Raw genomic sequence first — 24,591 nt, 5'->3', positions numbered from 1 at the left:
TCAGTCAGTAGTGTCCGACTCTTTGCGACCCCATGGGTTGTAGCCTACCGGGCTCCTCCGTCCATGGAATTTTCCAGGCAAGAGTACTGGAGTGGGTTGCCATTGCGTCAAACTATGAAAGGACTGGCTGAGCCTGGTCTTCCCTGATTGAAGGGTAAGACGAGTACAGTTCAATGCACCCAGGGAAATCAGAGACGATTCTTCTTTGCAGATACCCAAGATTCGAGGGAGGGTCGGTCAGGTTTCCAACTGGCCGGCTTTCTACCTGTCTCTCAGCATCCCGCCAGCGCCTGCCTGCGCGTCGGCCCCGGCGCGCCCCTCCCGACGCTCCGTCCCCGGCCCCCCAGGCCCCGCCTCTCCGGGGCCCCGGCCCGCCCCCACTCCTCGGCGGGCGGGGCCCGGCGCCCGGGGCCCCGGGGCTGAGAGCCGAGCGCCTGCTTCGCCTCCGCTGCCTCGGAGCAGCCAGGCGCCCGCCGAGCGCCCGCGCGCCGAGCCCAGGTGAGTCCCGGTGGGTCGCCGCGTGGGGCCGGAGGGAGGTCACGGAGCACCGCTTCTCAGCGCGTCGCGTTGACTTTGAAACCGAAAGCACGTCGGCGGCAGGAGCCCCGCTCGCGCCCGGCGAGTCCCCGACGGCCGGGAGGTGCGCGCGAGGAGGCCCCGGGGCCCGGACCCCGGGTCGGGAGAAGCCAGCGGGGCAGGTGGCCCCTGATGCGGGCGAGTGGGTGCGGTGTGTATGGGGGGGGGGGGGGGCGGTTGGGTTCCGGGGCCCGGAGCGAGTTTTCTGAGCAGAGAAGGGGTGTGCCGAGGATGGAGACTGGGGGTCCCGAGCTGGGGAGCGCCTCCAGGGCGCGGGTGTCCACTCCGGGGACCAGAGGCAGGTCGGGGTGCGCGGGCCGGGGAGGGACTTTAGGCGTGCCTGGCACGTGCGCCTGCAAACCCCTGGCTTCCCCCATCGCGCCCTGAGGCATCCCCTCTTTCCACTTTTGCACGACTCTCCAGCCAGAATATTCTAGAATGAAGCTTAAATATTGGCATGCATGGAACCTCAGGAGAGCCGTTAGATTGGGCGTGCTCATTTAGAACCACCCTCACCCCCAGCCAAGGAGAGCTCAAAGGGGGTCTGGCAGGAAACCAAGACTCAGGTAGGAACGAGTTGCCCAGGGAACACCCAGAGAATTGGTGGAAACTGGGCTCTCCACAGCAAATGGCCTCGCCCTTGTTACTGCTCTGCAGGGTTTTGGCAGTTCTGAGAATTCTCAGTGAATTCTGGGGCCACTGCTCTTGCTATTAACCCCCAGGGCGTCTCCTCTGACTCTTTCGGCTGTTTCTGCCCCCTCCTGCAGTTTCCATATTTGGCTGTTTCAGATTTACTTTCATCAGAAGTCAGTTACCTCGCAGTGACAGGCTGGGCTGCTCTGCGCTCGCGGTGGGGTTGGTGAAAGGAGTGGCTCCCTGCCGGGACTGTCCCCTGCGCACCCCACCCTCCACAGCCCCGGCTCTGACCCGTGTTCCTTCCGGACAGGCCTCTAGTAACCAACTGAATTCAGTAAATATTTATTGGGCACCGGTGCTGGGTGAGAAGTGGGCAAGGGCCAGTGGAATACATACTTTCAGACATACTTGCATTTCAAAAGGAGACATAAAATGCAAAGAAATTGGTTGAAGTGCTTCTGGGTATAGAACAGTTCTGGGGGAGGGGGGTGAGATAATTTTAGGCAGGGAAAGCCTGGGCTAGAACCTCTCAAATGCAGCATGCAAACTGCCTGCCCTGCCTTCCCCAAAGACAGCTGAAGACAGGGGTGTTAGCACAATTGATGGTTTGGGTGAAAACCTGACCATCTGGACACTCCCACCTCCAACTCCAATTTGAACAAGAGAGAGAGACGTTGCTGCAGAAGAGATGAAGGTGTGTTTGAGGCAGAAAACGTCCAGCCTTTATCCAGGTGGTGGTTGTTGCTGTTTTGGTTCTTGTTTTGGACTCGGTGGAATGGGCTGACCCTCAGATGCTGGAATCTCTGTCCCTGGGTTCTGGACACCGGAAAAGAAAGCCTTCTGTCCGAGCCAAACTGTGGAAGCCCTGCCAGAGGGGTGGTGGTGGAGGGGGTGACTTTCTCGGGTCCTCTGGGCTGAGGTCTGAGGACAAGCAGGGTTTCCATTGGTCCGCACGCATCATCCACCAGCCCTGGGTGGCAGAGTAGTGGAAAAACTATGGAAAGGTGATGGGGTCCCATCCACTGGAAGTACTCGCTGTCGCCACTGGAATGATTGCAGAGCGAGGGGGCTGGATGTCTCTGAGTCAGTCCCATCAGGCTAGCCTGGGAAACAGACCTCCTGTGATTATCTCAGCTTTACTGGAGAGGACTCTGAAGAAGAAAATATTAAAGCCTTGTTCATAAAGCCCTTCCCCTTTCAAAGCATTTTTCCCATTGCTCTGGTCATTTTGTTCTCATTTTGTCCTCCACGATACCCTTGAGAGTCAGGCCAAAGCAGGATTATTGTCCACATGGCCCGGATGGGGAGGGTGAAGCACTGAGAGTGAAATAACCCTTTGGGCACCGCCGCTGGGCCAGGCCTGGGTCTCCTCTGCCCCGGGCCCCTCACCGTGGTTTCTCAGAGCTGCATCTGCCCATCTCCGGCTCAGAGAGGGGTGGAAAGGGGACGTACCTGCGTGCCTGCTGTGCTTGGCTGCCTCTGGCTCTTTGCGATTGTAGCCTGTGGACTGCAGCCCGCCAGGCTCCTCTGTCCCTGGGATTCTCCAGGCAAGAGTACTGGAGTGGGTTGCCATTTCCTCCTCCAGAGAATCTTCCCAGCCCAGGGATCAAACTCACATCTCCCCAAGTCTCCTGCATTGTAGGTGGATTCTTTACTGCTGGGCCACCGGGGCGTCCCTGTTGGCTCAGATGGCTAAGAATCTGCGTGCAGTGCAGGAGGCCCAGGTTCAATCTCTGGTTTCGGAAGATATTCTGGAGAAGGGAATGGCCACCCACTCCAGTATTCTTGCCTGGAGAATCCCAGGGACAGAGGAGCCTGGCAGGCAAGGAGTCAGACATGACTGAGCAGCTAACGAGCAGACTCAGACTCTGATCATGCCTGGATGATCTGTTCCCAGTAACCCAGAGCAAGTTCTCCTGGAGACCCTGGCCATGGCATGAACAGACACCCCCGTGTTAGTTCTACCTCCGCTAGCAAACTCAGGGTGAGACCGTGTCTGGTCTTGTTTGGAGGCTGGCGTCTGGCACAGAGGAGGACTGAACAGATGCTGTTGTTGAATTCCCTGGAAGTGTGTCTCCCTTGGGTTTCGCACTGCCGGGGCCTGATGGCTGGGAAATGCATCCTGGGTGGGGCTCTGGAGACACCACGCTGCCAGCAGGGCTCATCTGCACCCTGAAGTCAGCATAGCGCTGTCCAGTTGACAAATAGCTTGTCTCACCTGCTGAACTTCTCACTGCCTCCCTGAGAGCAGGGAGAGGCAGCTGCTGTTCTTGCACGTTATCGGGCTACAAGCTGGGCCTCAGACGTGACTTCAAGCATCTCACAGCACATGGGGAGCAGCCAGGACCCCAGCCCATGCCTTCTGACTCCAGTTCATGAGCTCTGATAGTTTTGTAGCTAGAGGAAACCAGGATTCTGGCCGGGAGGGTAGGGGGACCCGAAGGGCGTTTATCAAAGGTTGCCTCACCCCTCTGTTACCCATCCGGGTTCTTTAATAAGAGTCAGGAGACCAGGGGGCGGAGGGCAGCGGCTGAGGCCTCCTCTGAACAGCGATACCTGTTCAGATGGTGACTTTTCCCGACATTCCTCTGGGGCAGGAGCTGTCACCCCAGCAGTGTTGTAGGTGGGGTGTGTGTGTGCGTGCGTGTGTGTGTGTGTGTGTGTGTGTGTGTGTGTGTGTGTCTCGAGGAACAAGCTGCAGGGCAGAAGTCACCCCCAGGGCTGCTGAGGCCAGAGCCAGGCTACAGCGTTTGCTGCTTTGCTCAGAGTGAAACTGCGTTTGGAGGGCCAGACAGCAGCCGTTCCTCTAGGGTCCCCAGCAGGCCCTGTCTTATGAGGAAGTGGGCTGGAGGGCCAGGGGGAAAATAAAAGTGAAAACACCCAGCGGTTCTCATAGAAAAATTCAAAGTCCCTTTGCGGTGACAGTGATAAGTACTTTCTGCCCATTGTCGCCTGGAGGCCGGCAGTGGTACATACAGGCTGAGACAGGGTTGTAGAGAGGACAGCGTGCAGCCAAGAGTTGGTGCAAGCCCTGTGGCCCCGGGGGTGACTGAGGGAGCCCAGTGAGCGCCCCGCCCCAGGGTTAGCGTTTGCGGGAAGGTGTACCCGCCTCACTTCTCGCAGGAGAGACTCACGCCTTTTTTCTTGACCCGCGTTCCATCAGCACCCCTCCTCTCCAAGTCCAAGCATCCCTGAGGTTTCCCCTACAGCTTTTCTTTTTTCTCTCTGGAGGAAAAGGAGCTCTCTTGACCAGCAGGAGGGCACCTTCTCCATCTACACCCCGATCCCGCCCTCGCCTCTCTCGGAGATAGAGACAGACCCGGTCCCTTCTTAATTCCCTGGCCACTGACTCCTTTCTCTCCTCCACATGCTCCGTCTCTGTTAAATAAGATGCCGCGCTTCCTCGCCCTTTCACCAACCAGCTTCTGGAAAGAGCAGCCGGCACTCGCCCTTGCCCTTGGCGTTCTCTTCCTCGTTGGCTCCGTGCACCTGCCCCGCTGCCCAAGTTGCCCTTTGCAGGCTTCCAGGGTTGCTAATCCTCAGTCACCAGCCTGCTCTGCAGCTGCTGCTCGGCTCCTGGAAGGGGGCCGCACTGTCCCCACGGATGTTTCCTTCCTTGACCTGGAGCTCCTCGTCCTCTTCCCGCCCTGAGCAGGGCCATGGCTGTGTCCTCAGGCTCCTCTGGAGCCCTGCAGTGCAGCCAGGGTTAACCAGCACTCGTAGGGAAAGGCTGATCAACTCGCTGCCTCTCAACCAGCTCTATTCTTAGCTAGTTTGATTTGTGATGTTTCAGGAGCCCTTTGTGCTTCCCTTGTGGCTCAGCTGGTAAAGAATCTGCCAGCAATGCAGAGACCTGGGTTTGATTCCTGGGTTGGGAAGATCCCCTGGAGGAGGGGAAGGGCTCCCCTCTCCAGTATTCTGGCCTGGAGAATTCCACAGACTGTATAGTCCACGGGGTCACAAAGAGTCGGACACGACTGAGCGACTTTCACTTTCCCAGGAACCCCTTAGACACTCGACCCAAGACACTCCTTCCCCCACATTCTCCCTGAGCCTGGCAGACATCCCTGCTGTGTCCTCGTCACCTCTGTCCTGTCTCCAGCTGGTCCCGATATGCTATCTTTCCCCAGGGCTGCTGCCTGAGTTCCCCAGTCCAGCCCCCTCCTTCCGGTACGACCTGAGCTGTCCGTTCACTCACTTCCCTGCTCCTCTCTCTTCTCTTCACACCGCTGCAGCGGGGCCTCCTTACTGCGAGTCTAATCAACACCTACTCCTTCCACTCATGGCGTGGTGAAAGTGTGGACTTCAGATCTGTTATTTAAGACTTGCCGGTTGTCGTTGTATGGTTGGAGCAAGTTGCCCAGCTTCCATGAGCTTCTGTATTCTCACGGGTAAACAGAGATAGTAATGTCACCCACTTGGGGTTGCTGGAAGGATTAAATGAGCCAATTATATACACAGAGCTTAGTGTCTGGCAAGTATTCAATGAAGCTGGTTTTCTTCTTTTATGTTTTTGACAGCATAGGGGTTTGTGGGGTCTCTGGGGAGGTGAAAAATGTTTGTCTAGCCTGAAAGCATTCAAATTTAAATTAAAACCCGACAAGCACAAGACCTGCCACATACCAGGGTAGACCATCATCTAAACTAGCCTACTGCTTCCACTCTGCAATCTCTAGGCCAGGTCAACCTCAAGGGCAGAGTAGGTGAACTGGCCCGGGGCAGGGCATGGTGCGGATAAGTTGGGCTGAGCCCACAGCAGGCAGAGGGCAGAGAGGGCGGCTGACAACCCCAGATAAAAGGAGGCTCAGCTCCAGGGGGTGGGTGTCACAGGGAGATTTCCAGTCCTGAGAAAGACTCGTGGGCAGAGCAGTGCAACCTTGGAGGAATAATAGTGCTGGGCAGTGAGGTAGCCCAGGGGCCCAGCAGAAGAAATCAAATGGATTTGGGAAGTCAAATATAGGCACTGGCTTGGTCACCAGGAACAGAGCCGTCACTTTGGTGGAGTCAACCGTGAGGTCAGAGCAGAATGAGGAGTGAGTCGACTTGGGGCAAAGCTGCCAGCCGGAGCCGTCTCCACGCTCCTTTCCTGAGGGGGTGGCTCGGGACACCCCCGTCTGTGCCCTGACCCTCCATTAGAGGAGCCCTTGATGCTGGAGGATGGAGGTGGGGGTGGGCGTGGAGTTAAGCTGAAAGTTAAGTCATGAAAGTCTGTCTTTTGCCTTCAGGATGTGGGGACTCTGAAGAAGAGACTGGGCAGGTATCCCTGATACAACCTAAGATAACATCCCATGCTTCCCTGGGTTCAAGGCAAAAAAGTGAAGGCTTGAGTGCTAAGTAGATGCAGAGTAAAAGAAATGACTGAGCAGCTGGTGGGATCATTCCAGGAAGCCCCTCCTGAGGAATGGGAGGATGGATAGTTGGGAGGAGGGCAGGGAATACTGGGCCTTGGGCAAAGGCGTTTCTGAAGGACGTAGGAAGGAATGTGTGTGTGCGACCCCATGGACTGTAGCCCTCCAGGCTCCTCTCTCTGTGGAATTTCTCAGGCAAGGATACTGGAGTCACTTGCCATTTCCTCCTCCTGGGGATCTTCCCAACCCAGGGATTGAACCCTTGTCTCCATCTCCTGCATCTGCTGCATCGGCAGGCAGATTCTTTACCACCAAGCCACCTGGGGAGCCAGCTGAATAGTTGTTCTTAATGGATGGAAAGTAGATTATTCCAGAATGGATTGATACTGAGGTAGTTGTTATAGAGAGACACCCAATAATTTGGAATTTGCTTCAGCCTCTCCATAGCATTCCCACAGACCTTCCTCAAAAATGTCCAGTGCCATGTATTTGCTTTGGATGGGCAGACGGTACATTCTTTCAATCTTTCCTTGATGCTGACAGAAATTCCATATATGTGAATTCAGTGGTTCACTGACACTGGATCTTTCTAACAAGTGTGACTTCTGTAGCCCCTATCTCTTCCACCCTGTGACTATAATGCTGGGTTACATCAACTCTGGTTATGCTGTGTTGAACAGCTGCAGGGCCTTGTCGACTAAAAAAAAAGATGCACAACCTGAGAGTTGTGAGTTCCCTTTTATTTGGGACAAATTGAGGACTGCAGCCTGGGAGACAGCACCTCAGATAGTTCTGAGAGACTGCTGCAAAGAGGTAGTGGGGGAAGGTCAATGTATAAGATTCTGGTGAAGGGGAAGTTCAATGCAATCAAATGTTTACAAGAGGTTTTCTGCTAGTCACAAGGAGTTGTCATCATGAAGGGATTTGGTGCTTTTCCAGATATGAAGAGAGGCAGGGATTTGAGATTATGAAATCAGTTCCTGAAAATATCTATCTAAAGACTTGTTCCCAAAACCATCCCAAAGAAAAAGAAATGCAAGAAGGCAAGTGATTGTCTGAGGAGGCTTTACAAATAGCTGAGAAAAGAAGAGAAGCAAAAAGCAAGGGAGAAAGGGAAAGATATACCCAACTGAATGCAGAGTTCTGGACAATAGGAAGAAAAGATAAGAAAGCCTTCACAAATGAACAATACAAAGAAATAGAGAAAAACAATAGAATGGGAAAGACTTGAGATGTCTTCAAGAAAATTGGAGATATCAAGGGAACATTTCGCGTAAGGATGGGCACAATAAAGGACAGAGATGATAAGAACCTAACATAAGCATAAGAGATTAAGAAGAGGTGGCAAGAATACACAGAAAAGCTATATGAAAAAGGTCTTAATGACCTGGATAACCATGATGGTGTGATCACTCACCTAGAGCCAGATGTCTTGGAGTGTGAAGTCAAGTGGGCTTTAGGAAGCATTACTACAAACAAAGCTAAAAATTTGGAATAGTCAGCAGTGGCCACAAGACTAGAAAAGGTTGGTTTTCATTCCAATTCCAAAGAAGGGCAATGCCAAAGAACATTCAAACTATCATACAGTTGCTCTCATTTTGCATGCTAGTAAGGTTATGCTCAAAATTCTTCAAGCTAGGTTTCAGCAGTATGTGAACAGAGAACTTCCAGATGTACAAGCTGGGTTTAGAAAAGGCAGAGGAACCAGAGATCAAATTGCCAACATTTATTGGATTGTAGATAGCAAGGGATTCCCAGAAAAACATGTACTTCTGCTTCATTGACTACACTAAAGCCTTTGACTGTGTGGATCACAACAAACTATGGAAAATTCTTAAAGTGATGGGAATACCAAACCACCTTACCTGCCTCCTGAATGTAGGTCAAGAAGCAACAGTTAGATCCAGACATGGAACAAACGGATTGGTCCCAAATTGGGAAAGGAGTACGTCAAGGCTGTATATTGTCACCCTGCTTATTTAACTTAAATGCAGAGTATATCATGCGAAATACCAGGCTGGATGACTCACAAGCTGGAATGAAGATTGCTGGGAGGAATACCAATAACCTCAGATATGCAGATGATACCACTCTAGTGGCAGAAAGAAAAGAGGAACTTTAGTCCCTCTTGATGAAGGTGAGAGAAGAGGGTGAAAAAAACTGGTTTAAAACTCAATATTAAAAAAAAAATAAGATCATGGCATCCAGTCCCATCACTTCATGGCAAATAGAAGGGAAAACAGTGGAAACAGGGACAGACTTTATTTTCTTGGGCTCCAAAATCACTGTGGACAGAGACTGCAGCCACAAAATTAAAAGACACTTGCTCCTTGGAAGAAAAGCTATGACAAACTTAGACAATGTATTAAAAAACAAAGTCATCACTTTGCCAACAAAGGTCCATCTAGTCAAAGCTATGGTTTTTCCAGTTGTCATGTGCAGATGTGAGAGTTGGACCATAAAGAAGGCTGGAGCGCCAAAGAATTGATGCTTTCGAACTGTGATGCTGCAGAAGACTCTTGAGAATCCCTTGGACCGCAGGGAGATCAAACCAGTCAATCCTAAAGGAAATCAACCCTGAGCATTCATTGGAAGGACTGATGTTGAAGCTGAAGCTCCAATAGTTTGGCCACCTGATGTGAAGAACTGACTCATTGAAAAAAGACCCTGATGCTGGGAAAGATTGAGTGCAAGAGAAGGGGGTGGCAGAGGATGAGGTGGTTAGATAGCATCACCAACTCAAAAAAGATACGAATTTGAGCCAACTCTGGGAGATAGTGAAGGACAGGGAAGCCTGGCGTACTACAGTCCATGGGGTCACAAAGAGTTAGACGGGACTTAGAGACTGAACAGCAACAAAAGCTCTGTTCCACCAGTTTCCCTGGAACACAGAGTGCTTCACTGTCCACCCTGATCTGCCTGCAGGTGAAGGTCAGCAGCTGGAGCAGCACAGGGCTCAGTCTCCGTAGAGGTAGATGGCCAATGCCCTTGGCAAGCACCAGTTTGTAGTTGATAGCCTTCTATACCTGACTTATCTGTTCCTAACTTTCTTCATGTCATTTCTCCTGCCTGGAATGTCTCCTGTTTTAATCTACTATTCCATGCCTCTTTCACTCTTTTCAAAGGAAACTCAAAATTTGTTTCTCATTAGAAAGGCTGGCCCCCAAGACCATGCCCAGGTTCAATAATCTGCTAGGAGGACTCCCAGGATTCAGTGAATAGTCATACAGCTAAGGTGTTTCACAGTGAAAGGATGCAAAACAAAATCAGCAGAGGGAAAAGGCACTTGGGAGAAAGTCTGGAGGAGACCAGGTGCATGCTTCCAAGTGTCCTCCCCCAGTGAAGTCACACAGGACGTGCTTAATTCATCCTGCACTGAATTGTGGTAACACCGGTGAAATGTTGTCTATCAGGAAAGCTCATTGGAGACTCAGCGTCGAGGCTTTTTACTGGAGCCTGGTCATACAGGCACCTTCTGCGTAGCATACACCGAAAATCCCAGACTTCCAGGAAAAAAAAACAAACAGCAGATGTTCAGCCTAAACCATATTGTTTGCACAGTTTAGGTACAAGGAGCAACTCAGGGTGGGAAGAGCCCACCCCAAATCCACTTTCCCAGACATCATGCAAGGGCCGGCCTTGTAAGCAGACCTCTCTGGGGCGGCAGTTGCAGCTGTGCTATCTTAACCCTTTTCTGCCCAGCTTCCCTGCATAATCCCACCTCAGTTGGTTCAGTCACTCAGTCGTGTCCAACTCTTTGCGACCTCATGGACTGCAGCACGCCAGGCTTCCCTGTCCATCACCAACTCCCGGAGCTTACTCAAACTCACGTCCATCAAGTAGGTGATGCCATCTGACCATCTCATCCTCTGTCGTCCACTTCTCCTCCTGCCTTCAATCTTTCCCAGCATCAGGGTTTCTTCCAAGGAGTCAGTTCTTTGCATTAGGTGGCCAAAGTACTGGAGTTTCAGCTTCAGCATCAGTCCCTAACTAATCCCACCTCAGTGCCTAACTATAATTATGCTACAGAGAGAATCCCCCTACGTGAGGGGCCAGGAGACCCGGGTTCCAGCCCAACATGGCCACCTACTGCTGGGTGACCCTTTGGATCCCGCAGACTTCATTTTCCTCATTTGGAAAAGGAGAGTTGTAGTTCTTGTTTGTAGATTTCCAGGGTGACTGCGAGGATCAAGTGAGATGACTTGGTGGGTATCCACCCTGCTTGGTTGAGCGCCTGCTATGTCCGGGGCTGTGAGTGAACACGGAGGGCGTGGAGGGGAGCGTAGTGCAGTGGCTTTGCTAGGAGACAAGCCCGAGGTTGAGTCCCAGCCCGGCAATCGGCCGCTGTGTCACCCTGATCATGCTTGTCGAGCTCCGTGAGCTTCAGGACCTGATCTGTAAAAGGCGAGCATGTGTCATGAAACTAGTGCCCGTCCTTCATGGGGCTGCTGTGCAGAGTACGTGCAACAACCCGAAGGAAGCAGCTAGCCACAGATCTAGCACATTGCAGGCACCCAAAGGGGCAGCTGTTCGTTTACTCACATATTCGAGTGCTTGCTCGAGACAGAGTCCCAGCCCTGCTTTCCATGTGTGGATGCAGATTGATGTTGAACAGATAATCGCATTTAAAATGAGTGTATTCAGAAGTGCGATGAAGGAGAGGTACAGTGTGATGATGGGCTTGTGCTGAGGAAGAAGGGGGCCAAGCTGGCTGAGGGGGCCTGAGAGGCTAAGCTGCATAGTGAGGCTTAAGCTGGGCTCGGATGACTTGAGTTCAGTGAGAGTGGGGGTCAGGGAGGGGATGTTTCCAGAGTAGAGACAAGAGCTTGAGCGAAGGGAGACCAGCCTTACGATGAGGGCTGGAGGAAAAAAGGGTCTCCACTCCTGTGAGGAGTGGCAAAAAAAGCCAGAGAGCCTGGAGAATAAGGGGTGGGGAGGGAGATGCTCTGGAGAAGTGGGCGGGACCGTGGTTAGCTCGGTGAAGGGTTTGGAACCGTGAGAGTGATGGGAGGTGGTGGAAAGTCTGTGGGAGTAAAAACACCGTGACTTTTTCAAAGGCCAGTCAGGCTGCTGTGTGGGGGATGCCTGGGGCAGTGAGTGGGGTAGGGAGACCAGCTTTACGAGGGGAGGCCCATAGCAGACCGGTGCGGATGGGAGGGTGGTGTGAACTGGGTGTTGGAGGAGGAGAGAAGATGCTACCAGGGGTGATTCCAGTTGTCTGGCGACAACAGCAGGATAAAAAATGGCCCTTCATGGAGAGGGAGCCCTGCAGAGAGGAGACATCGGTTCCATTTTGGGTGGGCTGGCGCTGGAGTGCCTGTGAGACACTGAAAAGGAGACGCCAGGTGGGTCCAGACGCAGTGGAGACACTGGGGAGTGGTTTGTTTGTTAATGGTCTTTGATGGCAGGACACTGGGGTTTCGGGGAAGCTAAAGGGAAAGAGTGTTTTAAAGTGTGCGTTTGGGGTGGGGGTGGGGGGCGGGGTCCCTAATATCTGATGTAGCTGGGAAGCCAGCTGAGATAAAGATGGGAAATTGACTACTGGCTTAAGTGACCCAGAAGTCCCTGGGCCCTGGGTGAGAGCAGCATGGGGTGCTTGGTGGGGGTGTGAGCCAGACCAGAGTGGGCTGAGGATTGGGTGGATCGGCTTGACCAGAGGCTGGTGGGGATGATCACTCCACTGCGTGAGGTGGGGCGGGAGGGGTGTGTCAGGAGGTTTGGCTGGGAGAGGAAGGCAAGCTCCAGCTTCTTAGGCAAATATGAGAGTGGGAATTTGGAGGGTGGCTTGCCCATCTTAGAAGAGACTTGTGCTTGTGTGAGTGCTAAGGAAGAAGGCAGCTGAAAGGGAGAGGCTGTAGGGGGTGAGGCTGGAGGCTGGGGCACGCAGAGAGCCTGGCCTGGTGCAGAGGTCACCTCTGCGAGGGGGTGTGGGCCGCGGAGCAGCCCCCCTCCACCCGCACAGGGGAACAGAGCCTGCAGGCCCTGCTCAGTGGCAGGAAGTGGAGGTAGCTCTGGTCAGAAGACTTCTATTTTCTGTGCAGTAGGAAGTGAAGTTTCCTGGTGAGATGAGGGGGGTGTGGTCGAGGTCTGGGTAGAGGAGAGAGGTTTGCAAGAGATGTTGGAAACAAGAGAGGGAGCTGAAAGGCAAGCTGGCCCAGAGCCCTGTGACCGGCTCGCCTGAAAGAAGTCTCGGGTGAAGGACTCGCGCCAACGCGATTTTGAATCTAGAACTTTGTGAGGCACCTCCATGAGGACCCCATACCTGTTTTTTGAACAAAACGTCCTTCTCAGCATTTTCCCACCTTCCCACGTACCTGTCTGCCCACCCAGGGGCTGCTTCATGCTGGTGGGAGTGACGAGCATCGTTGAGGCTCCACTCTTCCAGCCCCCTCCTCAGGCCTGCTGCCCCACCGCCCACCAAGTACCCATCGTCGGCCAGCTTTGCCTTCTCCAGCTGTGACCGGTAGACTACCAGGACTCAGACGGAGTGTCAGGCCCTGGGAAGCTCTCTCAGTGGGACAGAGCCTGTCCTGTCTCCTCCGGAAACTCTGAGGCTGTTCAGTCTTCTCGTGAGTTCTTACTGAGCGCCCGCCCAGCATGTGCCCTGTTCTAAGTATTGCTTACCTCCGGAAGCAGAGGAAACATTCCCGCCCTCACGGAGCTTATATTCTGGCAGGAAGGTAGTGAAGAAGCAAGCAGCTGCCATGCTGCATGGTGATAAGTGCTTTGAGGAGGAATGCAGCAGCCTAGGGGGCTGCTAGGGATGTTATGATTCCAGGTGGGTCGCGAAGTCCTTGGCTGTGAGCTCGTGTTTGAGCAGGGAAGTGAGGAATGAACTATTCAGGGGTCGGGGGTGCGAGCATTCCAGCAGGGAGACAGCACGCAGGAGGCGCGTCTGCCAGTCAAGAGAGAGCCAGGCTCCTGTGACTGGAGTGTGTCCTGGGAAATGGAGACGGAGAATGGAGACCAGGTCACAGGCATCTGAGGACACCAGCTCACGCCCTGAGTGAGATGGGGTCCGTGGGGCAGAGGAGGGACACATATCTGACTCTGTTTGACTGCTGGGTTGTGACTGCACTGTGAAGGGACAGGCGCAGAGGAGACCAGCCAGGGAACAAGGGCTGTACCCAGTGGGAATGACAGTGGCTTAGACCCGGACAGTTATGCCGACAGTAGTGAGACGTGCGTAGATGTGTTTGGAGGAACAGCCAATAGGATTTGGTGTTGTGAGATGGGGAGTGGGAGGAGCCACTTCACAGCTCTTGGTCCAAGCTTCAGGGGGATTGGTGGTGCCCATTTACTGAGCTGGGGGAAGGTGGTGGGAGGAGCCAGCTGGAAGGAGGAAGGCTGGATGTGTCACGTTTGAGATGCATAGTGAATAAATGTGGAGCTCTGGAGTAGGCAGTCGGGATGACTCGTATTCAGGATGGGGACCCAGCCTGCAGATAGGAACCAGGAAATTGTCAGCCTTAGATGACATCTGAGGCAGAAGCCCTGATGAGCTCACAATAATAGCACCAGTGTAGATGGAAGAGGGAAGAGGTACAGCACCAGCCTGGGTGCCCGAGAGGTGGGGCAGTGAGGAGTGGCCAGCGAGGAGAAGGTGACCTGGAAGCTGGCACACGTCACACTGTAACGGGCTAGAATCGAGCCGGGGAACTTGTTAAAAAGGCAGACTTCTGGGTACTACTGAGGGATCCTGATTCTGAAACATGTTAATTAGGGCACTCTAAACTATTCTGGGCTTCCTTAGGTGGCACTAGTGGTAAAGAACCTGCCTGCCAGTGCAGGAGACGTAAGAGATGATGGTTCAGTCCCTGGGTCGGGAAGATCCCCTTGGAGAAGGGATGGCTACCCACTTCAGTACTCTTGGGCTTCCCTGGTGGCTCAGATGGTAAAGAATCTGCCTGCAATGCGGGAGACCTGGGTTTGATCCCGGGGTTGGGAAGATCCCCTGGAGGAAGGCATGGTAACCCACTCCAGTATTCTTGCTTGGAGAATTCCCGTGGACAGAGGAGCCTGGCGGGCTACAGTTCGTGGGATCGCAAAGAGTCAGACACGACTGAGCGACTAAGCACAGCACAGACTATTGTAACAAGTGGGCCCCCGAAACAGAGGTCTGTTTCTCTGGGTATGGTGTCCAAGCCAGTATTTTTTAAAAATATTTTATTTATATGTATTTTTATTTATTTGGCTGTGCTGGGTCTTAGTTGCAGCATGCAGGATCTAGTTCCCTGACTGGGGATCGAACCTGGGCCTCCTGCATTGGGAGCACAGAGTCTTAGCCACTGGACCACCAGGGAAGTCCCCAAGCCAGCATTTTGATCATGTCCCAGGGCACATTCTTAGCAGAGCATCCAGGGACGGAGCCAATCTGGAAACTGTTGCTGTGCTTTTCACCTAGGCATGCTCCCCACTGAATTGAAAACCCCTTGGAAACAGGAACTTGGGGTACTGTCCCACTGCACCCTTTCCCACAGTAGAATGAGATTCAGACCTCTGCATGTAGCAGGCACTGAATAAATGCTGGCCAAGAGTGAAGAATGGACAGGCATGGATATGAAGTGTTTATTTTTGTGCCAGACACTGTGTGCTGGCAATTTACGTGAATCAACACATCTAATCCTAACTCTGAGCCTTAAAGGCAGGTGCCATTATTGTCTTATTTTCTAGATAAAGAAAAGGTGACACAGGTAAGTGAATGGCAGAAGAGTTTGGACCCCAGTGGTCTGGTTCCAGAGCTGGTCTCTAACCATCAGGCTGTACTGCCTGTCATTCCACACCTCCTTTTTGGTACCAGATGGGATGTGATACCTTTTCTTCCAGCCATGACATGAAGTGAACAGCACTATATTTGGAGGTAGAAAGCCTAAATTCAGATTCTTGCTGCATCACCTGTTAGCTGTGTAATTTGGGGGCATAGGTACTTCACAATTTGGGGCCTCAAATACTTCATCAGAAACATGACTGTGATTTCCCCCATGGGGTTCGTATGAGGACTGGGTGTGATCTTGTCTGTGAAAGTACAAATTGCAAAGTCCTTGTGCAGGTAGGGTATTATTAACTTGAAAAAAAGATCAAACTGTGGAACCCCTACAATTGATTACCGAAAGAGCTGCCAGAGGGGTGTAGACTGTAGGAAACCCAACATGCCTTGTTTAACCAGACCAGTTCCTCTGTACCATCCTTTATGTATTGATGTTTCTTCCTGACATTTGGTTTGACAGGTTGGCTGTTTCTGAAGAACTGTGACACTTTTGTTTAGCTGATAACCCTTAAGTACCCTCCACAGCTGACTGGCTCAGTTGTGGGAAGCCACTCTTCAGATTGTCTTCTCTTGGGTGCCCCTTCTGGGCTCCCCACCCACTTCCCCTCTGTCTTCCTGATCAAGCCCATAGGCCCCAATAGCCTGACGTCAAGAATTGAACTGAGGGGACTCTAGGCTGCCTGCCCATGTGTGGGCTGGGCGCCTAGGGCAGTGGGCCTCAGGGAGCTTCTCTTCCCGGGGCTGGGCTGAGAGGACTGCCTTTGGTCCCATCTGCTTCCTCCCCAGGTTGCTGGTCAGACGGGGATTGCCCGTCTGCCTCTCCCAGGCCACCGACTCATGCCCCAGCCACAGACTCTCCCAGAGCTCCGGGCGCTTTTTGCAGCTGACGGGATGTCACTGGTCTGTGGTCAGCTTTGGAGACACGAACCAAACACAATGGCAGGTGTGTGTGAGCTTTGTGGGAAGCTGAGGCGCAGCTCAGATGAGGTTGGCCTTTGGTAGCTGAAAGTCACCGAAAGGTCAGGTCAGGGTTTCTGGATCCTTCTTGGCACGTCTGTTCTGTAGCCTGACAAGCGTGGTCCCAGTCTCTCCTCTTTTCTTAGCACCCTTAGGCCATGGAGGGTGGGACCTGCCCCAGTCCTCACTCCAACATACTTTGAAGTCCCAAGCTAAAATCTGAACTGCTGTTCTTTGGCGGTGTTCCCAAACTCCCTTGTCGCTTCGCTCGTGGGGCCGCTGGAAGTCTCCATCACGTTCTGAGAGCGTGTGCTCTGCCTGCCCGTCTTTAGGAGAAAAAGGACCATCAGGAAGGGAGAGAGAGCTGAGTCTGAGATAGTAGCCCAGTGACCCGCTGAAGCAGGGACCCTCACCAACACTCAGAAGTACAGTCTGACTGAGGATGGGGGAGCCTTTCAAATGAGGGGAGGTGGGAGTTGTGGCAGGAACTAAGGGCAGAGGGCTGAGCCTGCCCCAGTGCGAGCCCTGCAGGGAGCCACCCGGAGGTGTGGTCTTGGGTGGGAGGGGAAGCAAAAAAGTACAGTGTCCCCAGGGGAGTTCTGAGAAGGAAGTGCCAAATGCCACATAAAGGGCAAGAGGGCTCCAGGTTGGGAGAGGCCAGGTGGCAGGTCTGATTCTGTGGTTATGGTTTAGAGCCGACTGAACACAATGTGCTTTTCCAAACCGCTTACGTAGTAAGCCCAGGTGATTTGGGCCCCCAGCGTGTCCAAGGGCAGAGGGATGGTGGCAGGTGGATGAGATCTGAGGAGGGACACGGGTCTGAAGGGACGGCTCTGGAGCCAGGAGGGGAAGGGAGGGGAGAAGTGGCTGGTGCCGGTGTTGCTGGGCTGGTTGCTGAGTAGCCTGGAGACCACTCCCTGCTATGGGGTGGTGGTGCTGCTGTGAGGATTCCTCCCCGCTCCATGCTACGTTTCTTTTTCCCCATCAGTGTCTGCATGTGATGGTTTCTCAGCAAAAGCATGATTTACAAAAGTGACTGATTGACCGTGTTTAGTGGGAGATCTTCCAGTGTAACCAGGAATTCGAAAGGATGCATTGGGTGAAGCGAGGAGGAAAATGTGTTTGGAGGATGAAATGGAGACATGAGAAAACTGCAACAGAAAGGGTAGAGGAGAAGCAGTGAGCTTAGTCAAATTCCCAGAGGAGAAGGGGCAGCACCTTGTGGGGTGGAAGGGGGGGTGTGGTCTCTGGAAAACCCACCTTGCTGCATGCATGGGAAGGTGAGTCAGCAATGAGCTGTGCCCACCCACAAGATTATCAAGGCCTTAGTAAGAGTGTTGACTGAAGCGGGGTGGGGGTGGGGGTGGGGAAGTAGGAGACATGGGGGGAGGGGTGGGCTCACAGGACTCTGTCATCAGACTTACTACTCATCATTTTCACTTCTGAGTGAGGGCATGGGGGTAGTAATGTGGGTACTTGTGGTTGAATTGCTAAGTTGTGTCTGACTCTTGCAACCCCGTGGACTGTAGCCCACCAGGCTCCTCTGTCCATGGGATTCTCCAGGCAAGAATACTGGAGTAGGTTGCCATTTCCTTCTCCAGGGGATCGTCCTGACCCAGGGATCAAACCCGGGTCTCCTGCATTGCAGGCAGACTCTTTACCAACTGAGCTACAAGGGAAAAAGCCAAGTCCATTCACAGCAAACAGATGAGTGAGGAAACATGAAAAGATGAGAAGAACATAGGAAGGGTTTGGGAATATGTAAGCAAGTCTCCATGGGCTGAGGTAGTTGTCTTCTCACCTGAAGGAAGGAGTGTCTTCAGAAAAGGAACCATTGATGGAGGGCTCTGTGTGGGCTCTTGGCTGACTCTGGGGCCTGGAGACTAATGAGGACAGCCCCCTCCCACAGCAGCTCATTGAGTGGACCCCAGACCTAGAAGTGGGGACAGCAGTGGACATGCAGCTGAAGCTGAGGGTCCTTGAGTCAAAGTTTCTTCTAGAGGAAGCTCTTGTGGGAAGATCAGCAGTCCTTTCTCCTCTTGCTCTAACTTCTGAGACCACATCCCAGAGGTCTCTTGCAGCATCACCTGGAGCAGGTGGACTCTGAATGGTTCTGAGCAGGAGAGAGAGTTCCCTTCAAGGCTTCCCCGAGCGAGACTTGACATGAAAGCAGCAGCCGCCACAGAGCCAGGAGCCGGGCAGGGGTGCCCTTCAGCCCCTGACCACCCCCTTCTCTCCACCAACAGTGCTCTGCTGCTCTCCCAGGAAAATAAGGAACCAGAGGTTTCCTGACAACTTGGAGAGAAACCACACTTCTCTTCAAAGGAATTAAAATCATGCCCACGTCATCCTTCATCCAAGAAAAGCCTCTTCTGCAAAAGTATAAGGAAAAGAAAAGACACCCTCCTTCTGCCGCTGTGACATCAGAGCCAGCCATCCTGTGGGTGGACGGCTGGAGTTGGGGGCCTGTTGTCATGTGTCATCAGGCAGGAGTCACCTGCTTCCTATGTGGTCTCCTGTGTGGTCTCCCGTCCTGTTAGACCTGATGGAAAAGGACCTCGCTTTGTCTGCATTTCTCCAAGGCCCTTCCTCTTGGTCTAACCTTCGTGGTTCAAGGTTAATGAAAATAAACCCGGTCTGGGCTTCCCTGGTGGTCCAGTGGTAAAGAGTCTGCCTGCCAACGCAGGGGACATGGGTTCCATCCCTGGTCCAGAAAGATTCCCACCTGCCTGGTAGCAACTAAGTCTGTATGTGAGCCACAACTATTGAGCCTGTGCTCTAGAGCCCGGAAGCTACACCTGCCAAAGCCCTCAAGCCCTAGAACCTGAGTTCCACAAGAGAAGCCTCCGCAATGAGAAGACTGCACACCATGGCTAGAGAGTAGCCCCCACCTGCTGCAACTAGAGAAAAGCCCGCACATAACATTGAAGATGCAGCACACCCATAAATAGATGAATAAACCTTTAAAAACAAAAAACCCAGTCTGTCCCAGAGGTCACACGGTGGTGGTGCTGTTGTGTTAGGTTGTGGGAACAGCGGAGAGGCAGAGAAGGTGGCGGGTTGGAGCAGAGACCTGGCGGTAGTCTTGAGGGCTTTTGCCTTCAGAGGAAGCAGATTTCTGAGCCATTGCAGACAGAGGCTTTGGGAACAGCTTGGGGCCCATCTCGGTTCTCTCCCCGTGGAGGCAGCATGCTCCATAAAGCGCTTTTCTTTTTCTTCTTCCTCTTTTGCTGCTGCCTCCTTCCTCCTCCTCTTCTTTTCTGTTTGGTTTTTAGTTATTGTTGTTGTTTTAATTTTCTTGCTTGTCACCCATCTTCCTGGAAGAGCAGTATCTCAGAATTCAAGGGCCAGACATGGCGTTGAGAAAGTGGACTGCCTGTCCTCCCACGGGTGGGCGTCTGGCCGTCCCTGTCGGGGCTCTTCTGTATCAGATCACAGGCACGAGTTCTGGCATCTCCCTGAGTCACCCCATCTTGGAATGCCACATTTTAACTTTTCCTCAGGACTAACCACCATCTCCCCTCCCTTAACTTTAAGCCCAGGACCCGTTGCTGGGTCTTGGGTCAGTTTGGGGAAATAAGGTATTCATACCTGCCCCCTGTTGCCAAATGTGCCCTTCAGGGGGTTGGCTTCTCATGGTCCCGAGGAGGCCCTGAGCAGAGCTGAGAAATGGGCAGTTTGCCGTCCGGGAGCCCATCCTGTGACTGGCAGCTTCAGGGACTGATGTGGTACTACCCTTCTGCTGCCCACAGCTCAGGGACCACCCTGGGGCACCTGGCCAGCCTTTGTGCCCCCATCTCGTCACCCAGGCCTGCAGGTCTCACCTCCCAGAGGAAGCAGTGTCTCAACTCTCAGAACCCTGTCTTAAACAAAGGGGCCTCAGGAGGGGCTGCAGTCCTCTCCCACCTTCCCCAGACCACCCCCCTGCCAGGCACTGAGGTACATTTAACAACCGTCCCTGGACCCTGGGAACTGTTGTCAAATCCAGTCATTGGTTGTAGGGATCTCACAGAGGGGTGGGGGTGGGGGGGGTCACACTGGCTGAATGGGGGTTACCTTGGGGGGAAGCAGCACCTATTAAATCTCAAACAGGGGGCTTCCCTGGTGGCTCAGTGAAAAATCCGCCTGCCAGTGCTAGAGACACAGGTTCCATCCTCGATCCAGGAAGATCCCACATGGCGCAGAACAACTAAGCCCGTGCATAACTACTGAGCCTGTGCTCGAGGGCCCGGGAGCTGCAAGGACCGAAGCCCTCATGCCTAGAGGCTGTGCTCCGCGACAAGAGGAGCCCCTGCAACGAGAGGCCCGCACATCATGACTGAAAAATAGCCCCACTTGCTGGCCCTTGAGTTCTGAGATGCTACTCTTCCAGGAAGAAGGGTGACTAGCAGGGAAATGAAAACAAACAACAGACAATAACTAAAAACCAAATGAAAAAGAAGAGGAGGAGGAGGAGGGGGCTGAAAGAGGAAGAAGAAAAAGAAAAGCCCTTTATGGAGCATGTTGCCTCTACAGGCGGAGAGACCTCCACGCAGCGACAAAGACCCAGCACAGCCAAGAATAATAAATAAACTGTCCCAAGTAGGGAGAAGCAGGGGCTGTGCTGGGGCAGGACCGGAGAGCAGACTCCAGCACTAGCACCCCCACAACTATTGCTCTGGAACGTCTTATCTCTCCAGATGCTATGTTCCTGAGATAGATCTAAACCTGGTATGTCAAATGTCATCACTAAAATGACAGCCAATGTAAAAAAAAAAAAAAGGGCCTTGGACAATTCTAAAACAATTATCCTTAGCCCAGAGAAAATGTGGCCATTCCTCGGAACCATGTAGTTTATGGTGGAAGAGATGTTAGAGGTCGGCTGGTCTGAGTCACCGCCGTTGCCCTGAGGCTGGCCCTGGCTATGTCTCTCCCCACAGTCTCCACTTGCTATGCTTCCGTCCTGCCTCCTGTCCCACTGGTGCCCTCGTCACTCAGTCCTCCGCACTGGAACCCGAGGGTCCTCCTCCGTGTCCTCTCTCGCAGCCCTTCCATTAGACCCGTTTCGGAATCTACGCATTTTCTCTCAGAAACGCCTCACGAACACGGCTCTTCTCTGCCCCTGCCTTAGATCAGGCTGTCGTCATCCTTCTTTGGCCCGTTACGGTGCTGCTTTCCCTCAGCTTCCCGCCTGGGTCTGTCTTCTGCGTCTGTCATCCCCCAAAAGAGGAAAACCGTGGAGTGAAAACCGGGACTCCTGACCGGCACCCCCTCATCCTTCACGGCGTGCTGGCCCCCCTCACCACGCGCCTCTCACAGGCGCCTCGCGAGGCGCTCCCGGAAGGGGATTTAGCTACACAGGAAACGGCTCCACCACGGGGGACGGCGAAACTGGGAAGCCACAGGGAGGCTGGAGTGAGGCCCTTCCAAGAGGACTCACGGCGGGAAGCTGCCCACCCACTCTGGAGCTGACGGGACGAAGAAGAGAGGAGATGGCGTTTCCCGAGCTTAGGAGCTGGGGACCTGCCCGCTGGAGCTCGTCCACAGAGAGGGCGGCCATTGGCGGGGATGAAAGCCGCGGAGGAGCCCAGTCATTGTTGAGGTGCTGCCCAGCACCGAGGGATGCGGGGACAACCACCTACGTCTCCGTTCCCCCCACCCTGCAGTCTCCTGCCAGTGTGCCTCCTTGGCTGAACCGAGCCAGAAGCCGGGGAACCCTACAAACAGAGTTTTTTTTTGGGGGGGGGGGGGACTCCCCTCACATTGGAGACCAGGGCAGAGGGTGGATCTGAGAGCAAGCAGGCAGATGACTGGTGTGTTCCCCTAATTCCAGTTCAGCTACAGTTAATCATTAAACTGTTCCAGAACTTTGTGATACCCTCTGGGAAATGGTTTTATCGCCTTCATTTTAGAAAATACCTCCTCCTTCTTCAAGACTAGCGGGGATGTTTTCTTCACTCTGGAATCAGCACACACCTCAGAAAGCGTTAGCTACCCCTCACCTGGGCTCCAGCAGCTTGTTTAGGTCTCTCTTGATGGGACTTGCCTCTATAGTGTTGTCAGGTATCATTCCCGGGTCTGATTTCCGCTGCTCCTCTTGGAGACCCTCAAGGGCAGACGTGTTGTCACAGGTATGCACGTTCTCAGGACCCAACCCAGGGCACGTAGGTGCTGAGTCCATGCAGGCATGTACAAACAAGGAAGCCCTGGGGTGTTTCCCCACCATGTCACAGCCGGTGAGTGGCAGAGCAGGGCTTCAGCCCAGGTCTCCGGTCCAGGGCCCTTTTCACTCTGGGATTTGATCTTGAATTTTCAAAGATCAGAAATTGAAAACCCTGAAGACAGTTCCTGGGCTTATGTATTATAAAGTAAAACATAATAAACATATAGAAGCATTCCTGAGTTTTGCAAACTTTCATTAATCTATACGATATACTGGGAGACTGTGGCGATAGCATGGCCAGACAGGCACGGACCTTCCTATTTTTTGTTAAACCTGAGACTGAATTCTGCTAGACTTGTGTCCTTTTGTTTCTAACTAAAGCCAAATGCATGCTGTTTCAGAATGTTAGTTTATTTATTATGTGTTCCCCAAAAATGAATAAGAAGAAATACCTAAGTGAAGAAGAAGAAAAGTGGGGTCAAGTAGAGGCCCGGGATCTACCAGATATTAAAGCACATGACAAAGCTTCTCAAGAAAGGAAGAAAGAAGGGGAGGGAGAAAGGGGAAGAGGGAAGAAATAATTTAAATAGTGACATCACAGACTTTCTTTGGAATTTCTAGAAAGTTCTCAGGTAAAAGATACATCCGTTTATGAAGCTTAAAAATAACATTTAAAAGGAACTCAGTAAGAGTTCTTAGGGAGCAGTTGGGATGTAGTTTTCTCTTGTCTTATTTTGGTTTGAGTTAATAACTCTTTAGTAGGAGGACCATTATAATTCCATTGATGGTAGGAATAAGGCACTGTATACTGCAGTAAGGAGATACACAAGCTCTAAAAGTAATTTTGATGATTTTTTTTCTTATTTGTAAGAAATCTTTGTTTGTTCCTGTTACGTAAGCTATTATACCCAGAGGGAAAAGATTTTAATAAAATGGAGCTCTTACTCATTTCCACTAAATAACCTCCTAGGAATGACAGAGTACCAGCTGGAAATGTTGAAGTGGTTAGAGAAATGTATTTGTTAGACAAAGAAACATCAGCCTTTATAGTTCTATTATTGGGGCTCTCTAACGTCAGCGAGCACAGTGCATCGATTCCGTTTTTGGAGCTGAGTCACAGGCCTGATGGAGCTTCAAAGGAAGGAGACAGACCCTGCCCTGGAAAAATTTACTGCTTGGTTCTGGTTGGCTAAGAACATTGCCCTGAAACATCACAAGTCCTTATTATATAGAACAAAAGTGCTTATATTTTTGTGTGTCTAATGAGATAAAAATTTGATTGCGTAAAGACATATATTGGACAAGACAACATCTTGGAGAGTGAACAAGGTCAGTGGATGACCTAGGCATACTGACCAGGGCTGGGCGAGACACACAGTGGTAGCGTGAGTGTGGTCCTCCATGGGCCATTTAGCAGGTGGAAGGAGACTATCTGTGAGGGTCACATGCTGGGCCTGCTGGAATAAAGACTGACAAGGGGCAGGCCACCGGGCAGCCTCAGGAGCAGTAGTCCCCAAAGTGGACTTCAGGGGCCCTGAGGAGCGGCTGTTACTAGGACATGGGCTTTCTACAGCCAATGGACACGTACATCATTCAGGTATGTTTTGGCATAGAATTGACAACTGTCACTTGCAACTTTTCCCCAGGGAAAGCAGAAGTTTGGCATTTACCACCACACCATTTCCTGGAGCTCCCTGAGACCCTTTCAGGGGATCTGCATGGGCAAATTGTCTGCATAATAATACTAAGATGTCATTTTCCATTTTTACTCCTCTTTAATGAGTGTGCAGAAGCTACGTGACGTGATAAAGCAACACACTGAATGCAGAGTAGATATGAATATCCAGCTATCTTAAGCCCAGAGATGTGCAAAAATATTTTTTTTAAATGCCACTCTTCTCACTAATTTTTTTCTTTTGGAAAATGATTATTTTTCATAAAAATATGAGTTATGTTAACATATAACATATAGCTCATTATTATCTTGTGTGCTCGAGTGCTAAGTCACTTCAGTTGTGTCCAACTCTTTGTTACCCTGTGGACTGTAGCCCGTCAGGTTTCTCTGTCGATGGGATTCTCAAGGCAAGAATACTGGAGTGGGTTGCCATGCCCTTCTCCAGGGGAATCTTCCCAACCCAAGGATCAAACCCACATTTCTTATGTCT

At 52.3% G+C, this 24,591-nt stretch overlaps 1 protein-coding gene across 4 annotated transcripts in view; it reads left to right on the top strand.

Moving 5' to 3' along the window:
- The first annotated feature begins 412 nt into the window (after window positions 1–412).
- The window catches only part of TRAF5 (TNF receptor associated factor 5), a 43,519-nt gene continuing 19,340 nt past the window's right edge, over window positions 413–24,591 (top strand). The window contains exon 1 of one of the 4 annotated variants that reach the window (XM_061161016.1): window positions 413–498. The gene's annotated coding sequence lies outside the window, so the exon portion shown is untranslated. Of the gene's footprint in view, window positions 499–621; window positions 641–23,792; window positions 24,024–24,591 lie in introns of those variants that run through there. The other 3 variants (XM_061161017.1, XM_061161018.1, XM_061161015.1) reach the window with 3 other exon arrangements.

The sequence above is a fragment of the Dama dama genome, chromosome 14 (genome assembly GCF_033118175.1).
Source record: "Dama dama isolate Ldn47 chromosome 14, ASM3311817v1, whole genome shotgun sequence".
Taxonomy (NCBI): domain Eukaryota; kingdom Metazoa; phylum Chordata; class Mammalia; order Artiodactyla; family Cervidae; genus Dama; species Dama dama.
This window is presented reverse-complemented; position numbering and strand designations above follow the sequence as displayed.